Consider the following 19,110-nt stretch of genomic DNA (forward strand, 5'->3'; position numbering starts at 1 on the left):
CGAACCCGCCCCGCACACCGCGGGCCGCCCGTCTCCGCCCGCCCCCGCCAGCGCCGCCGCGACCCCGCACCGCGCCCGCCCCCGCCCGCACCGCCGCGACCCCGCAGCCCGCGGGGGGCGAGGCGTGGGGTTCTCTCCACACTGGAATGGGTTTGATGGGTGGGCTGCTCAGTGGATAAGAAACTGGTTGGATGGTTGTATTCAAAGAGTAGTGGTCAATGGCTCCATGTCCGGATGGAGATCTGTGACAAGTTTTGTCCCTCAGGGGTCTGTACTGGGACCAGTACTTTAAATGTCTTCATCAATGATATAGACAGCGAGATTGAATGCACCCTCAGCAAGTTTGCAGACGACACCAAGCTGAGTGGTGCAGTTGCCACACCAGAAGGACAGGATGTCATCCAGAGGGACCTGGACAGGCTGGAGAAGTGGGGCTGTGTGAATCTCATGAGGTTCAACAAGGCCAAGTGCAAGGTCCTACACCTGTGTCGGGGCAATCCGCAATTTCAATACAGGATGGAGGATGATGTGATTGAGAGCAGCCCTGCAGAGAAGGACTTGGGGTGCTGGTCCATGAGAAGCTTGACATGAGCCGGCAATGGGCGCTCACAGAAGGCCAACTGTGTCCTGGGCTGCATCAGAAGAAGCATGGCCAGCAGATCAACGGAGGTGATTCTGCCCCTCTGTTCCTCTCTTGTGAGACCCCACCTGGAGTACTGTGTCCAGTTCTGGAATCCTCAACGTAAGAAGGATATGGGGCTGTTGGAATGGGTCCAGAGGAGGGCTACAAAGATGATCAGAGGACTGGTGCACCTCCCATACGAGTGATTCATTGAATCACAAAATCGTAGAATCACAGCATCACAGAATCATAGAACAGTTTGGGTTGAAAAGGACCTTAAACATCATCTAGTTCCAAGCCCTCAGCGATGGGCAGGGGATATTGCCCTTCCACACATAAGAGTCTTGGATCCCTGTCTACACAATGCAATGCCCTCTCCCTTCCTTCCCCTCCTCACCCTGATTTCCATTCTCCCTCACCTCTCCCAGGTCCCACCAGTGTCCATCCACCATCTCCACCATCTCATGGTACCCAAAGGTGTTTTGTTGTGTAGGCTCTGTATCGATGGCCAAACAAGACCTGGTCAAATAAGCCTGCTGTGTCCTCTGCATCACCACAACAGAATTGCCCACCAACTGCCCTGGCACCAGCCACCCTGAGACTTGTATTTTCCTGGATCAAGTTTCCCATGTGTGGCTGAAAAATGGGGTGATGTTCACTGATGTGTCCTGGTTTGGAGGTATCAGTGGGGAGTGTCTCTCCGCTTGCAGGCAGACAGGGGAAGAACTGCTTTGTTAGGCCAAACACTATGTCTGCGTTGTGTATTGGAGCGGCTCAATGTATTTTGGGTGCTTTGTTGTGCACCCAAATATTCTGTAGGTCATACCTCATGCTTAAAAATTAGAAGACGGATGAAAATATAGTGAGTTTTTTTTCTCAATAATGTATTGGGAAGAGTCTTTTCACTATCCTTCTAACTGTTACATGTTAAAGATGCAGCCATGATACAACATGTTCCAGCTTCCATCTCCAGCCAGGAGGACGTCTTAAAATGGAGATTTGGGTCTCTCTTTGGGATATGTCCTGCCTAGTGTGATGGCATATAGTGGTGCCGTACTAGGACAGCTTTGCAGCGCAGACTCCGTGTAAAGGTACCAATGCTGGTCTGGAACTGGTGCCTGGACAGTTTCTGTTAGCAGGGCCGATGAGTTAGGTGATGCTTCAGTGACTTGAGTCGGCCACTGCTAGGCTTCTGGACTTTGCTAGGATTGTGGTCACAGTGTGGTATAGCCATACGTCTACTCACTTGAATCCAAGAGCTATAGCCTCAAGGAGAAGCAAATAGCATCCTACTTGTGATAAAAGTATAATTTTGAAAATAGTTCCATGAGAGAAATTAAAGCTAAGATATTCAGCAATGATTACACGATTTCAAATGCTTTGATTTCCAGGTGCCTTACTAGACATATTGTCACGAAGTCTTACTTTATGAAAATGGATGCTCAGCATTTTCAGGTCCCTCGAGCCAAGAATAAGATAAGTTACGCACAAATCTTGCTCAAAGTATGCATGATCTGGAAATTAGGAAATCCTAGGGGGCGGGTGTGGTGGAGGTGGTGAATATTAGTCACAGAAGATAGAGTGGAATTCATATATGGAAACTAAAATTTAAGGAAGGAAAATTCCTGCTGGGTCATTTTTCAATCTGCCTGCTAGTGATATTGCACAAAGTAAATTTAAGTAACTTGAGAGGTTTTGGCTTTACTGTTACTAATTGCTGTTCAGGAGAATCACAAGGACATTGTATACCACTTTTACTGGAATGCTGACCTTGCCAGAGGAAAGGAGATTGCTGCAGAGGTTTAATTCTTCAGATCTGAGTAGCTGCAGAAGAAATCTGCCCTGCCCATGGCAGGGGGATTGGAACTAGATGATCTTTAAGGTCCCTTCCAACCCAAACTATTCTATGATTCTGCGAAAAAGAGACTGGTCTTTTGGAGGTTGGTGTGGCAAAATGAGATTGGGAGGTGATGTTGCTTCCCTCTTTAAGAGTTTGCCTGAACCCAGGAACATACATGATAAAGGGGGCACTGAGGCAGAGGTGACTTTTCTTTCTCTCCCCTCCGCTATGTGATAGCCTTCAGGAAATCTTTGCAATTTCTTCCTTTGGGTACTGGTCATAGTTGATCGCTTAATCTATGCGAAGTTGCAGTTTTCTTACAGAAGAGTCTGGCAGTGATCACTGCCAAAAGGGGTCCAGATGTGGTCAGAAAAGGTCATAATATTAATAAACCTAGATGCTCCTTGCATTATGAACTACACTGACTATACCAAACTATGGCTTAGTCCCATATATTGCCTAAGCACCCAAATGAGTTTTTCATCTTGTAGTTCTTCCAGAAATGTCCAAGCTCTCTTCCTAACAGATTGCTGGTGACTATGAAAAGGACTGTCACAACTGTGCAAATCCCAAAATAGACGATAGCAGAAGTGTCTGAATGATTGCTGTTCGTTGGCTAACTTAGGCTCTGTGTTGATACCAAACAGTATCCCTCAGCTGAGAACTGGATCTCTCAGCCAGAGAATTTAGAGCTGCCACGAGGTTTGTGCGGGAATACTGGCAAAGGGCATTTTAGTCCATCAGTTCTTTCATCCTAGAGAGGAGAAAATTAGTGTGTTGGCTTGCACTAAACTGTTTAGGAAACATCACAATGGCAATTATAGGGTCACCATACTGACCATTCCTGTAAATGACTGCTTTTGTTTGTTTCTTTTCCAAGAGGAATGTGGTCCTAGAGGGAAACATGAGAAGCTATCGCCTTCCCAAGTCAGACAAGATTTGCAGTTGAGAGATACCTCACATTTCATTTAAGATACGACATGGTGTCCACGTCCAGATTTCAGCTGCCTGCGGACCACTAGACTCCCATACAGTCATTATCTATACACCATGAGATGAGGTCATGGTATTGGTCAGTATTAGCTGTCATGCCTGTCCTTTGTCCCATGGGGAGGAGTTTTGTCTGTAGAAGCAGAACGGGCTTATCTGTCTCATTCTGTAACAGATGGGGCGTGCCTGTCTGTCTGAATGCCCCTAGGTGCTGTGACTGTCTAAAGCTGCCTGAGTGTGCCCGACTCTCCTCCTCTACACTGAGATTTCCTTAGCACGTTCCAAAAGCGTACACTTGCATTGCTTTATTATTATTAAGCAGTCACATGCTTCATAGGGATATTTTAGGATCTGTGACTCACTAAACCATAATTTCCTGCTCACAGCTTACCTGAAGAAAATTGTCTTTGTGGGGTCCTGTTCATGTTTGGGAGATGTGTTCTTGGGTGAAACGCTAAATATTGAAAAAGATACTGGACTGGATATATCTGTGAGATCTTCAGACCTTCTTCTAGCTGTGATTGTTTTTGTCTGTCCAATGGGATGATTAATTCAGAGACAGATGTAGGATGGATGCCCTGCACTTCAGGGCAGTGCTGTAAGGAAGCTCTAAAGGCTTCTGAGGACAGCTAAGGAGACAAGGCACCTGGACTTTGCTGATGCATTATTCTAGCTAAATGTGAATTTACTGTAGTATTTATGCTGTTCGGTGGGATTTTTATAAATTCATAGAATCATAGAATCATTAGGTTGAAAAAGACCTTTGAGATCATCAACTCCAACTGCACCTGTCTACTACTAAATCATGTCCCCAAATACCTCATCTACCTGCCTTCTAAACACCTCCAGAGATGGTGACTTAACCACCTCCCTGGGCAGCCTGTGCTAGGGAAGGTGCTAGGACTGTTGATAACCCTTCCTGTGCAGAAATTTTGTCCTATCACCTATCTCTTGGGGGAAGAGACCAACACCCACCTCTCTGCAACCTCCTTTCAGGTAGTTGTAGAGAGCCTCCTCTTCTCGAGGCTAAACAACCCCAGCTCCCTCAGCCACTCCTCTCAAGACTTGTTCTACAGCCCCTTCACCAGTTTCATCCCTGTTGTCTGGACACGCTCCAGGACCTCAATGTCTTTCTTACAGTGAGGGGCCCAAAACTGAACACAGTATTTTGAAAACTGAAACTTCAAGGGCTGCTATGAGGACTTCAGTCTATGTACATCCAAAACAGATATCAATTTCAATTTGGAAAGCAGTATAGCCTGTAAGGCCTCAGTCCAGTTCTCCTTGTGCATTCATTGGTGTTGACGGGACTGTTTGCCATCTGAGAATGGTTTCATCAAGTCCGTCAAGAATACTTACAGGGGCAAAACACAAGCCTCATCCCTTTGTGAATGGGCCAAAACCAGATAGTGATGAAAATGGCATCAAGCCCTTGTTAATGGGAGAAGAGATCCCTCCCAGCTGCAGAATTCCCAAGCTGCAATGAGCTTCCAGCATACATACACAGCTGCTCTTGCTACTGTCTGTCACTAGCTTAGTCAATCATCTATTATTTATGTCCAAATTGTATGTAAAGCTCTGCACCATAGCCTTTCATCCATGCACAGAGAAGAGAAGACACAGAGCTTCTGAAGGACCTGAGAAAACAAAAGCAGAGAAGCCTCTGAAATCCTTTGTTAGGGAGAATGTCTTATGTAGTTATATCCAAGGAAGTGAGGAAAGGGAAATAAAATCATATTCAACAAAAGGTTGTCACCTTGGTACAAATTCCTTTGATGTCTCTGTATCATTTCTTGCAGTCAACAATTCATTTTAGCACAAGAGATCCTTTGTTTACAAGTATTCATCAGATGCAGCACACTTCATGTAGAGAGTATTGTGTGTGTGTTTGTTTTCTTCCACAGTCTGGGTTGTGTGATCGGTTAGTTGATCCTGCTGGGCTGTTTGATGCCTGCTGATTGCCTGGCTGAGAATGGTTAATCAGGACTACAATGAATTTCCCAGGAATAGTACACAATCAACACAGAATAGTGCACAGAGTTGTTTGTCTCCATGACAAACCATTCCTTGGGCATGTATATGAGCAGCATCTTTGTCACAGAAATGTTTGCTGATAAAGAATATTAAGAGGTAGATGGTTAAACAGAACAGCTGTTCAGAATTAAAATTACTGTTCCAAATTTTGTTTTTAACATACTGGATTCTTTCTTTCTTTCTTTTCTATAAAGATGATAGTGAATTGCTAACTGAGAGGCTTAGCCATGGAGGCTAAAGGACCAAGGACAGGCCAAATCAAAACCATTTATCATCATTCTCAATGTTGCTTTTTGACCTTTAATTCAAAATTGGTAGTCTAATTTGCAGGGAATGCTGCCAACAAAGTTTGAGAAACACTTTGAATCTCTTAAAATCTGCAGGCTGCATCTATCATTTCTCAAGCAAACCCTCGTGTCCAGGGAAAGCTCTTGCACTTTACTCAGACTGGACTGAAGAGCAGCAAGGTTGATTCCTCTGTTGTGTGTGAAAAGAGTAGATTTGGAAAAAAATCCACACACATCTCACTTATCAGGCAGATACTGAGAACTGCAAAGTAGGCACTCCTGTATCTTTCAGGCTTCATTTTTCCTCCATCTTATCTACCAATATCCAAGGCTGTCCTAATTCTGAAGGCACATCTATGCCAGGCGAAAGCATAGATGCCTCATGGTGTGAGGTTTTTTAGTAAGCAGTGACCTAGATCTGAGTTGAGAACAACGCTTTTACTGAGACCCTAAGGAAGCAGGCCCTCACTTCATCATACCAGTAACTACTGCCCCAGGGAGATCTGCAGGACTGCTTAGTGCTGTGCCATGGCAGTACGAGCTCAAGTTACTGACCATCAGCTGCTCCACCATGACTGCAGGATGCCTGCTCTGACTCTCCATGAAGGTGAAGACATTCCTGTAACGCTGAAAGACTGAGTGTTGTGCAGCATTAGTAGGGAATAAGACTGCACAGAAGCAGTTACTGCACAGGTGCTTGTGTCTGGCATTCTCTTACTGCCCAGATAAAAGGCAGGTAGTGCAAGTTTAGTAAATATCACTCCAAGAGGTGGAGCAGCTGGCACTTGGCATTCGGATCTGTACAGGAGTGTGGAATATGTCACTTGGGTTTGTATCTAATCACAGTACATGAGTGTAACGGGAAATTGGAACAACATAAAACCAATCCTGAAATGCACTTACCCCCCATAAATATTGAATTGCTGCACTCAAAAAAGAAATGCCATCCAGTGACCACCAACAGTAAAGCCTTCTCAGCTTACGTGTTTACATTAACATGATCACCTATTCTTTATATCATACTTACACCTTCGGGATGGTTGCAGCTGCACTCCAGGGTAAGTGCATATTTGTCATTATTTGCCCATTACCTACATGACTAACACCGACACCACTGGGCTGAACTCACACTCACACATATGGCAGTAACTCTCATTCAGCTGAATTCTTCCGTGGTAATGTATAGAGGCACATCAAATGTGCCTCTAACTACCCCTAATCTTGGAAAAGACATCTCTCTCAGTTTGGTGGTTCCCTCCTTGTTTACGAGATTGAAAATGAAATGTGGGAGCAATTGGGGACACTTGTGCTTCTGATTGCTTGCTTTGTGCAACAGCCAGATAGTGCCAGGCACAGCTATTCCCCACCCTTCTTACAGCTGAACTGCAAGAGGAAAACTGTGAGCACTAATTTTACAGAGCTAGCAGACCTGCTAGAGAAGTGACTGCCTTTTAATATCTGTGAAGGAGTTAAGATCTCACAGCAAGCAGAGCTGTCTGGAAAATTCCTAGTTTGGCGACATCTTTGAAAATCAGAGCTTACAGGAATCGTCTTACGTGTGGCATCCATTTTTATTGTCTTATGTCATGGGGCAATCTTTGCTAAGGTGAAGATTCAATGCCTACAATCTTCGTTGTACCAAACCCTGGCCTCTAGGAAGGTGCTTGCTGTGCTAAACTCACCTGACTGGGCTGATGTCAAAGGGGAAGTTTCTACTGTTTTCCTGTCTGGTCTCAAAAGTCCCTGCAAGTTTTAGATGGTGATCAGGTAAGTGGCCTCCGAGGAGAAACAGGCTATTTCAGGAAGCGTGGCTGATGATGCAGTAAATGGTACACTCCCCTAAGAGAGTGCTTAGCCACTCTGTTGGCAGACTGGCAAGCCCTACATCTCAGTTAGCTATGCTATCTTCAGAAGAGAGGTGAGATGAAGGTGTTTTATGCTTCTGACCTTTAATAAGCTTGTGCTGTTATTGAGTTTGAAGTGTAAGCTGCAGGGCCTGGGTCAAATTTCAGCCTAAATGCATTTGCACTTGCCTTTCCAGTTGGATATAGTTTATTCTGCTTGCTTTTCTCTCTCTTCTGAAATGCTGAGGGTGCTGCAGTGCATAGCTAAGCAGATGGCTCACTTCATCCTGGAGACAGATCAGTTTCTGAGCATGGGGATTCTTGTATGTAAAGAAGTGCTTGAGCAAAACCACTTGAGTGAAAGCTGGAGTGGAAACTGAAGATATTTAAGGTCACTTACCACATGTATGGGTATCTGCTCACAAGAAGGCAGAAAAAGGGAGAAAAGCTCTGAAAGAAGGACACTTATTGCTGCATCCCCAACATTCATCATCCTGCAGCATGTGGGTTTTTCCTGAGGACATGCAATCCTAGATTCGCTAGAAACAAATTGTGAGGTCTGATGAGTGCAAAGCCCCAGGTGGCATGGTCAGAAGCTTACCATCGGTGTGTGATCCCAGTAGCATCAGGCCTGCAGTTCACATGCGATGTTCTCAGCTTTCTTCTTTTGTTGCAAAAATGGTTCTGCTTCCCATCCAGGCAGCTTTCCAAGCCAGACCTCATCTCCCAGGACACTGCAATGATAAAGGTGGCCAACATGGTGTGGTATCGGTGTAACTCTGTGTATACCAGGAGCTTAAATGAACCTTAAGTGAGGAAACATCATTGCTTCATCCTGCAAAGAAAAGAGACATTCTAATGGACCTTGATCTATGAAAGCCTTTCAAACTCATTTAGAGAGGCCACGTGATGTTGCAAATGTAAGGTCCCAAGTGTGGACATACAGACTTTAGCACTATCACTATTTGATCAAAGCTCACTGAGGATTTCACTGGGGGGAAATTATTTAGGGGTTCCTGCAACAGTGTTGTTGCAAAATTATACTCTTTGAAAAGGTATTTCTTTCCCCATAAGCTGTTTTGCACAGTTTATATTAAGAAGATTGTTATGAGGAGAGTCCAAAGAGCAGTCTTCATAGTTCTACTTGTCTGTGCACATCTGTCACAATAGTTTCTTAAGACTGAGCAGGAGTGTCCTGGCAGCTCAGGAAAGGAAAGTTTCCTGCTGTTGAGGAGATTTTGGCTGCTATCTTAGCATTTGAGTTTCCTCTAATGTTTCAAGATTTTTTCCTTGTTGCTGCCTGACTTGGGCCTTTTCTGTGCCTTTCCTATGATTTCCTAATTCACTTCTGCATTTTGTGTGACAGTGAAATGTTCCTTGACATGGTGGCTTGGCTCCCAAACATTGATGTTGGAAGGCAATATGTGAAGACTTTTGATGAAATGTTCTTGGTGAATGTAAAAATGCATGTTCCGCATATGTATACGTGTATGTGTACTTAGACACATGCAAATTAGAGTCCTTAGCTAAATCAGGAGCAATGGGAATGCAATCCAAAGACTTTGGTTCTAAAAATAAACAGTTGCCATTGTAAACTATGATTTTCAGCATTACTCTCACGCACCTCTATTTGGACTATTTCTAAATTAGACCATCTAAAATGTGAGCAAGCTGTGACATGGCTCAGTTTTGCTCTGGAGAAAGTATCTTGTACAAGTTGTGTCCCTTCACCAGAATACACTAGGTAAAAAAAAGGTAGTTTCAATGAGTGTTTCCAAGCTTCTCAAAAAGGACAGCCATTGTAAACTATATTCATGATGCTCTTTCCCTACCCCGCGCTTGCTTTAGAGGATCAGAATATGAACATCATTAAAAAGTATAGCACACGTTGTCAGAGAAATATGGAGAATTTCTGCTTTGAGCATCTAAAGCTGGAAATTCTTTTGTCTTGCACAGCAGCTATAAGCTTCTGCTCTTGATATATCAATAATATGTTTCCTCCTTCACAATGTCTTATGTAAAAACTTTAGTATATACAATATATAGTAGCTATTAAAAATCAGAGCTATAGTCCTGATTAACGTTGGATGTGGAGGCTGGAAGTAATTTTTTATTCCAATCCAGTGCATGGATCTCTACAAACGAAAAAAAAAAAAAAAAAGGACATACTGTTCCTAGACGAATAAACAAACTTATCAAGATGTGCAGAGCAGAGAAAAGTGATTAAGGAGAAGACCCATTTTCTAAACAGGGACAAACAGTTGTAGGGGCTTGATTTGGTCCAGCTAAAGTCAGTAAGACACCTCTTCTACAACAGATGGACTTGCAAAATCCCTGTACATAAATTCAGAGGCCTGTTCATATGCAATAAAGTATAAATAAAGTCCCAATAAAGTATATGGGACAGACTTTCTGAGAAGCCTGTCTGCAAACCTGCCCAATCTACAGTATATAACAGACTTAGCTGCTCTCTAGGATTTTCTCATGCTGAGGTCAGGTGCAGTGCATGAGGAATTAATCTGAAAGCAGGCTTTTCTTGTTCCCATTATTCTCAAAATTTATATTAACCAAATCTAGACTGACTAAACAGAATGGACACTTTTCCTCTAAAATGAAAATATCTGTTTTAATATAGATTTATGAAATTACACATTGACCATGCCTCTGTTTGCTTGTCTGATTGAATCTCCCATCAGCTAGCCACTGTCTTCAGTATCCAGATTTCATTTTACTCTTAGCCCATTGGTTTTCAGTCAAGGACAGTTTGCTCATGAGGATCAGCCTAGAAAAATCTCTTGGCTGTTGCCTTCCTTTATGGAGTTGCACAATTATTAGACTGTCCTCATCACAGTCCTAAGCTTAGAAATACCAGTACTGAAAAATGCAGAGCAATTCGAAGAACAAGCTATGCTTGACTTTATTGACAAGATCACTCATTCTGTATCGGGCAGCTTTGGAGGTGGTAGGAATTGCGCCAGTCTGCTGGGAGTAACGGCATATATCACAATTGTCCTTATATTGTTTACTTGCTAACCCATTTAGTATTGGTTTATTTTACTGATTATTCTTTTCTTTGTGCATGACAGCCGAATGAACTTTCCACCTCTCTCCTCTGATTCGTTCCAGCTTCTCCCAGTGACTGCTGGAATGTCCCAGCACCACCTGCTGGTGTGAGGCTTCTCAGCTGCATCTCTTACAAGGGGTTGGAGATTAGGGCCAGTATCGGTGTACATATGAAGCCACCTTATAAATGTATGATGTGTTTTTAGCGTTTTTCTAGTGAATGAGGAGATGAAAAGATGGCAGACATGGACAAAATACTTGGAAATTTGCTTTTAAGTACTTACCAGACTACGCATTAAGAGTGTTTTGAGTGCTTGACATGAGATTTTTGAGTTGCATTAAGGATATATAAGAGTTTATACAATCACTTGGTATCATGCTCGTGTTGCCAGTCAGATGATTGTATAATATAATGCAGTCTTCTATAGTTTGAAAGCAAGCAGGTCACTTTCATATTGCAGCAAGTATTTTATGAACAGATTGATCTGTGTGGACTAGATAAGCAGCAACATCTTTGGAGCTTCATTGATGATTTTTTCTTCTCTCTGATAGGTGATACTATGACATAATCTTGCACTCACAAACCCAGCGCTTCTCTGCTCAACTGACTGAGGTCTCAGGGTTACAAGAATGAGAAACACAGCTCCTAAAAAGAACTAGATTCTGGGTGTCATTGAGACAAGGTGTTGCATTGAAAATTGGTACAGGAGATGACACAGTTACAGTCTGGAAAATGCTGGTCACTTCCACTTCATCAGCAGTGAAAGGCAATCAGACTTCAAAAAGTTAATATTCACAAATGGGAAAGGCAGTGTCTCCTGACCTGAAGAGTCTGAAATCTTTGTCATGAAACCCAAGAACTTACAACTTTTAATGTATTCTGGGTATTTTTCCCATAGACAGACTGAAAGAGATTTTAAAATAAACTGGTAAACATGATAAATAATGACTATAAAACATAGGTAAGGATATGAATTTTAACAAACGGGACTCATACAGAAAGAGAAATGTCTGATGAATACAGCTTCCTACGTCTACTTTTTGTGAATGTTCAAAGACAGAGGAGACATCTGATTGGCCATAAAAGCCACCATGCATAAGAAAGCAGAAAACCTATGAGCAATAAAAAAAATTCAGGCTACAGCTTCTATATCCTTCATACTCACCTATGATACAGTTTGAAACGACCGGTTATTCTGTTCAGAACGGAGCCCAAGGATTTGTCTCAAAAGGTAGTACGTCCGAATCCATAAAATGTTCCTCTCTGCTCACCTTTCCCTTTTGGGAAGGAACAACCATCCTGAGTTGCATAGATGAATAATATGGATGGAGAAGATACTCCAGTCAACCTGAAGCTTATGTGTGAAGGATATTGCTTTCTCCACAGCTCTGATAGTGGGTTTACAAAGGTAATCAAACCCATTCATCTCAACTTCCCTTAAATCCAAATCTTGCTATAACTTAGAATTAAAAAAAAAAAATGGCATGATTGAGAGATCTGGTAAAGTGGCAGGCACTAAACAAGGGTTAATGATATATTTTGGAGCTGGATGAACAAGACTGTGTAGCTTGGTAAGTCTATGATTTCCTTTGTCAGTGCGGAACCGAGGCTGATTATGTAAGGATATTTTCTGCCGAGTAGAAATGCAGTTTCTTACAGATGCAATTTTTTTTACAGATGCAGTGCTCAATATTTGAATAAAGCATTTTGCTGCTGATTTGTCTGATAGTGGGGTAGCCTGCCCAGGAGAAAGAGCGTTATTGATAGAGGATGCTCATTGCCCTGCCATACCTTCTGTTCCCTCAGACAACAGTCAACACTTCATGGCACTGAATCAAGCTATGAAGGTCAGTCATGTGGTGCATGGCTGATTGTAAATGTTAATTTTTGACAGATTTGTAGTACATATAGCTTGTCTGTATTCACCTCATGATTTTCCTATTATCATTATTTATCACTGGATTATGGTACCGTCTGAGTCCAGTAGAGCCCCACTGTGCTAAGTACTATAGAAACACACACCTGACATTGCTGTTTTGGCTTTTCTCAAATAGATCAGCTATATTCACGTATCTCCTGCTTTGCTATCCTGATATTTTCCTGTTCAGCAAAGGAGTTGTTTAAAAAATTGGGGAGAGGGGAGTGGGGATAGTGATCAAATAATATCTTCTGTTTGTTAATCCATAAGTGTCCTTGCTCTATTCCTCATTGCACCAACAGAAAAACATGACTAGTTCTTTACTGGATGTGCAGCTACCCCAGCATATTTTTTAAGTTGCATATACCCACTGACTTCAGTACAACCTGCAAAGCAGAGAGGTACGTACTATGGCACTTTCAATTATACAGATGAAGTTCTGTTGTCACTGCAGGTCTGTCACTTGTTTGAAGCACGTGCTGCATCTCTGTGATGTGAGCTTAATTAATTTAAGCTACTCTCTCCTATCAAAGTTAAATGCAAAATACTCACAGCTGCCCCACTCTTGGCTGATCTGGTTGAGAGAATATTGCCAGACTGGTATTTCTATCATGCAAAATGTATTGGAAAGTGTCCTCTTGCCAAGCTAGATTGTGTCCAACTTGGTACGTTGTGAGGGCAGGGTTCCAACTACAACCTCTTTAAGTTTTTGTGAAGTGCCATAGCAGACCAATCTCAGTCTCTTATGATGGAGAGTGCAGCACCAGCATAATGGCCTGATATTTTTCTGATACTCAAGGGATCAACCTTACTTCTTTGACATCATCCTGAAGCCAAAGATGAGAGAATTTGTATTTAGGGAGAAAACCCATCATTTTTAATGCAGCGTATGACAGGAATTTTTCCTCTCCTGCAGGAGAAGGGATGGATGCTCCTGAGAATTGGATTCCTTGGCAAATTGCGGTCCAGAACTGTTTGAGCAGACTTATGCATCTATATACGTTCCCAGCACCCATGCTGAGCACTGATTCACTAAGAGTTTCCTACCACGTACAGCACCGTGTAGCTTAGAGGCTATAGGGCAACAAGGTGAGGACTATAGTGATGCTTTCCACAGCAGCTTCTCAGCCACAGTTCCAGGGACCAAGTAAATCCCCTCTCTGAAAATAACTTGTGCACGCTAAGCAGGCAAAAAACCCATACAGCTGTGGAGCTGAAAGGCCCTCATAAACTCATGCCACCTGCACTGAACTGGAACTTTCCTTTGCAAAATCAGTGTCCAATTATTTTGCTAATAACCTTTGATAATGCAGTATTACCTGGCAGAGAATGAACACTTTGCTCTAGCTCATTTTGCACAAGCCTAGCAAATGCCTCAAGTTCCCCACCTTAGGGTAGCTCAGTTGTTGGCATTGATTCTCTTTGTCCCTGGGCCCAGGGATGAGCCAGCCCAGAGACAGACAGCCTGGGGTCAACGCTTGGGTGACTTCGATGTTGCGTAGCGTGGAGGCACAGATGAAGAAGGGACACAGCAGTGAGGATGGAAATAATATTTTTGATTACTACCTGTTGGGAGGGAACATGTAAGATTCCTGGGAAGGAAGCAGAGATGGCAGGGTTACCAGGCAACCACCACTAGGTAAAAATTATGTTAAAAGAGAGTGAGAAAGAAGTGATCCAATCAAGTACCTGCCTAGCCAATTAGGCACCTGAGACAGTGATGGAGTGAGCACATTAAGATTTGATAGTAGGTAGGGAAATCTTTCTGGTAGACAGAAGGTGCGCGGGGGAGGGGGGGAAAGGTCCATGACTAAATGGACAGAGCAGAGATGAAAATTCTTCATTGAAATGTAACAAATCCCTTTATTTTAAGCATTATAAGGCCTGGGGTTGTTTCAGAAGAAACACTATTGGAGGTTGCATTCACATTCTGCCACTAATGCTGCTTGTTAGATTTTGCAGCTCTCTCCAATCTTGAAACATTGACGTTAACCATGTATTTTCACTTCCTGATCTGGTCAGCCCTTCCATGTCTTGCATCGTCCGAATGGGTAGTACTGGGCTCATTGCCAAATCAAACCCCTGTTGTCTTAATAGAAAATGCAGTAAACCAGAAAAGCAAATCCTGATTTTGTTTATTAGTCTAGAAAGACTCTTTTTTTATTAAAATTTACTTTCAGATCAGACAAATGGCTGACTAAGGGCGTAAAAATCAAGGACTTCGCAATTTGACTAGATTAGGGTTTATAACGCACAGTAAAATAGTGGCATTCGAGGCTTACTGAGAGGTTATTCTACAGATGCTAAATCTGTGGTGTGGTCTGGAGATTGGGATTATTAGATTGTTAGGCATGCGCAATACAGAAGAAGAGAAGCAATTGCTTTTCTTTTCTTCCCTTCCCTCTCCTGGGCAAGTCGTCACTCACTGCCTGCCTGTGCAGGCTCTGATCTGCCCTTCGGAAACTGAATGTAAGTAAAACACCAGTTGACTCCCAATCCAGCAAACAAATGCAGACCAGTAGAGCCCTGCAGGATGGAGGCTGTGCTCCAGTATTACCGCTCAGCTCAATCTGCCTCTTCCTGAGTATCAGTCTGCATCTGACCTGTGCAGCTCTCTGGTCACAGATCAGCTTCTGCTTCTCCCATCAGTCCCCTCTGGGTGATCCAACACCTGCAGACTGGAATTGTTGCATCCTTCTCTGTCATGGGCCTTTGTGTTGATAATGCCAATGCAGCAGTAGAGATGCTAACATCAGAAATGTCTGCGGAAACACAAAAGCCAGCACCTTGAGGTTCACTACGATTTTAATACGTGATCATGCGCAAGATGACAGAGCTGGTGCTTCTTTGCTTGGGAGCTTATTTCCCCTCCTGCCTGCAGTTGCTAGCAGCCATGTGGCATCCTGACATTTTGTCTTTATTAACTTCTTGACAGGTAGCCTTTTGGGTTTTATTGGGAGATTAATTGTTTTTGACAAACTTTTAGACTGCCAGCAAGGTTTTATGGTTTTTTTTTTTCTCCATCACTTTGAAGAGGTGACTCTAATAAAGTCCTATGAGCTGTGTTAACATGCTCTGAGGATGCCAGGGGCATCACTCTTCTCACTCTTCTCTTTGCAGCCAGAGCTGATAGTAATGGAGGAGGGGGGACACCCAATTTTGAAAAGGGCACCAGCTGCAGCCATCATTGCAGCCATTTTAGTTAGATATTCTCTTTGGCATTTTTCCAGGAGAAAAAAAGCACACAAGCCTGGCTATTTTTTTCTATAGTGATTAGCATGTGATTAGCAGTATTTATAAAAACTGCTCAGAAAACAGCATCTCAGGAAAAGGAAACGTACAGGCAGATGTACTGAACGAAAGGAGAAATTAACAGACTTTGAAGTCAGCAAAAGTGCCTGATTAAGGATTTAAAAACCAGAATTTTGCAATTTGGATGTGCTATGGGTTTCTAAGGGACAATTCAACAATGGCTTTTGAGGGCCACTGGAAGCTTTTCTGGAAATGATTGCATGTGTAGAGCCATCTGAAGATACTAGTAATGCTGTCACTCTTTCCAGGGTGGGAAGGCGGAAACTTCACCAGCAAAAATGTTAAAACAAAATAAGGGGGATGAACTCATAGGAACACACTCAAACTTTCCCTTTCTCCCCTTGAAAATTTTGTGATTTCAGCATTTTCCTTGCATTGCCCATGATTTTCTGTCACTGGTTTGTTCATATTTGATGTCTTGCCCCAAAACCAAAAGATAAGCATTTAAAAGAACATTTTCCCATTCTTATTTACTATAAAACCTGTAGCAAATTTCTCATTTCATAAGTAATTCAAGCCTAGCAATTCTACATTCTAAGTCTCCCTTGCAATTCAGTGCAGAATTAGATTTGCTCAAAGCATTGAACGGGATTTGGAGCTTGTTACTATTAAACTGAGTTCAAATGCAGGTTGGCAGAATCCAAAGTGCTGTGATGATCTCCTTGCTCAGCAGCCTCCAATATGTTTTGGAAAATACCCAGAGTGTAACAAGGGTATATAGACAACGCTTTTTACCTGATGTGCACAGAGATGGTTTTCCTTCCATTTGTGGATGTAGTCCTCTCAATTTAGTTATGTTTATTCAAGACCATAAAGGGAGTCCTTGCTAGTGTTCCCACTCTACCCATAACATGATGGGCTGCTCAGCACTACCAATCCTGCATCCACTGGAGATAACGAACGTTGTAAATTAGGGGCACTCTCTTTTACTATATGTATGTGTAGTGCTGAGCAGAGAGGGGCATAGTAGGCTGAGATTCCTCATTAGCTCTGATCAGAGAAATCCATAAAACAATTCCACTGGAGGCAAGGTGACACTAAGTGACATCCAAACATCAGGGCGTCATTTTTTTATCCAAGTCATTTTTTTATCCAAGTATTTTATGGATTTTTAAAACACACAAATGTAATTAATACGTCTTGCTCCACAAGGGTGGCTGTTATATCTGTGGGCATTTTTGCTCTCTGGGAGGATTATTCATGACAGGGATATTTAAATATATGGCTTAGAATGACAACCTATCGGAAATTTATTTGGAAACACTCTGCTCTGGATAATGCTAGAGAGGTGTGTTTGGCAGAGGTAGAAACTGCTAATAAGTAGTAGTTAACTAATGAATGGAGATCTGCAGTGTGCACACCTGTGAGTTATCTGGAGGAAAAGTATGTTATATAGAATATTATTTCAGTAACAAAAACAAGCATTCAGAAATGTGAAAACTGAAAAATTAAGGTTAGCTTTGATTTTTAATGTAGCTGTGCCATTAAAGACTGTCAAATACCAAGTTTTTGTGGCTTCCTTCTGTATCCAGTGTTAAGGATGGACAGTGCTCACCTGTTCAATAATTTATTTTCTCCCACTGTTCAATCTTGATAATTTTTTTTGCACATTAAGCAAATCCTATTTTGAAGCAAGGATTATTAACTTCCTTATGACACTAACCACCGTCGTATTTTTTCAGACATTATTAAATTTATTTTCACAAACCACTCTGAGTTAAGGGACCTGTTATCTCCTCCATCACCCCCCCCCACCTTTTAGAGATGCAGTCTCGAGGCAGAGAGACTACAAAAATCTTATTTTGGGTGCTTAATCTGAGAGGGATATCAGAGAACTTGACTTCTCAAAGCGCAGAGAGTTGTAAAGCACACAGCAAATGACCACCAGAATTTTTTTTGCAGTGAAGGCTTAGCACATCTATACATGGATCCCTAGTACCAGTCTCCAACAAATGAGGGACTGAAATTATTGGAGAACTGTTAAATGTTAGGTTGAAAAAACATCATACACCCTAATCATGTCTCTGACACAGATGGGGGAAGAAATTAAATTTCCAGTTACCACTCCGTCGTGTCATCAGTGAGGTTATCAAACCTCCAGGTTCACTTCACAGACCCTGTTCTCCCATCGATGGAATAGCTGATCTTGGCAGCCCTCCACAAAGGCTCAGGCAAGACAGATGCGTGGAGCTATGCTAAAGGGATGCAGGGATATATATGGCACTCTGTACAGCAGATTAGTAGATTGTGGCTGTCGGTCTAGATAAAAAGCATGTTTATCTTCAGTTTATGTATATTCTTCCACACACTGAATGGTGTTCTTCACCCTATAAATGACTCGTGATATCACTTCAGAGTCAAAATGGCAAGGACCAAATCTCAGGACAGGAACCATGTAGTGTGCTGATGGTGGGAGCTCAAACATCCCATATTATTCCCACAGATAACCTAAATCAGGGCTAATGCACTAAAAATGCACTTAGTTTTTGCAACTAATGACATTCTGGTTATGTGTCACTCATGGGCAAAGGGCAGGTCACCTTGACAGCTGTGGTGGGTGGCTGGGCAAGCACAACCCTTGGCTTCACACTTCTGTTTCCTTCAGTGACTGCGTGTTGGGATGAGGGATGTTCTCACACTGCATGCCATCCCACTCGACCTCACCCCATGGCATCCCATCCCATGGCATCCCATGGCATCCCATCCCATCCCACCTCATTCCACCCCACTCCACCCCACCGCATCCCCTCCCACACTACCCCATCCCATCGCATTGCATCCCACTCCATCCCATCACATGGCAACACATCATATCCCATCCCACCCATCCCATCGCATCCCATGGCATCGCACCGCACCGCATCCCATCCCACCCCACTGCATCCCATCCCACCTCATCCCACCTCATCCCACCCCATCCCATTCCACCCCACTGCATCCCATCCCACCCCACCTCATTCCACCCCACCGCATCCCCTCCCACACTACCAAATTGCATCGCATTGTATGCCACTCCATCCCATCACATCCCATCCCACCGCATCCCATCCCATCCCATTCCATTCCATTCCATTCCATTCCATTCCATTCCATTCCATTCCATTCCATTCCATTCCACACCACTGCATCCCGTCCCATCCCGTCCCATCCCGTCCCATCCCTCTCTCCCCCCGGCAGCGCTGGCCTCGCACCTCCCTGT

The sequence above is a fragment of the Cuculus canorus genome, chromosome 5 (assembly GCF_017976375.1).
Source record: "Cuculus canorus isolate bCucCan1 chromosome 5, bCucCan1.pri, whole genome shotgun sequence".
Classification (NCBI taxonomy): domain Eukaryota; kingdom Metazoa; phylum Chordata; class Aves; order Cuculiformes; family Cuculidae; genus Cuculus; species Cuculus canorus.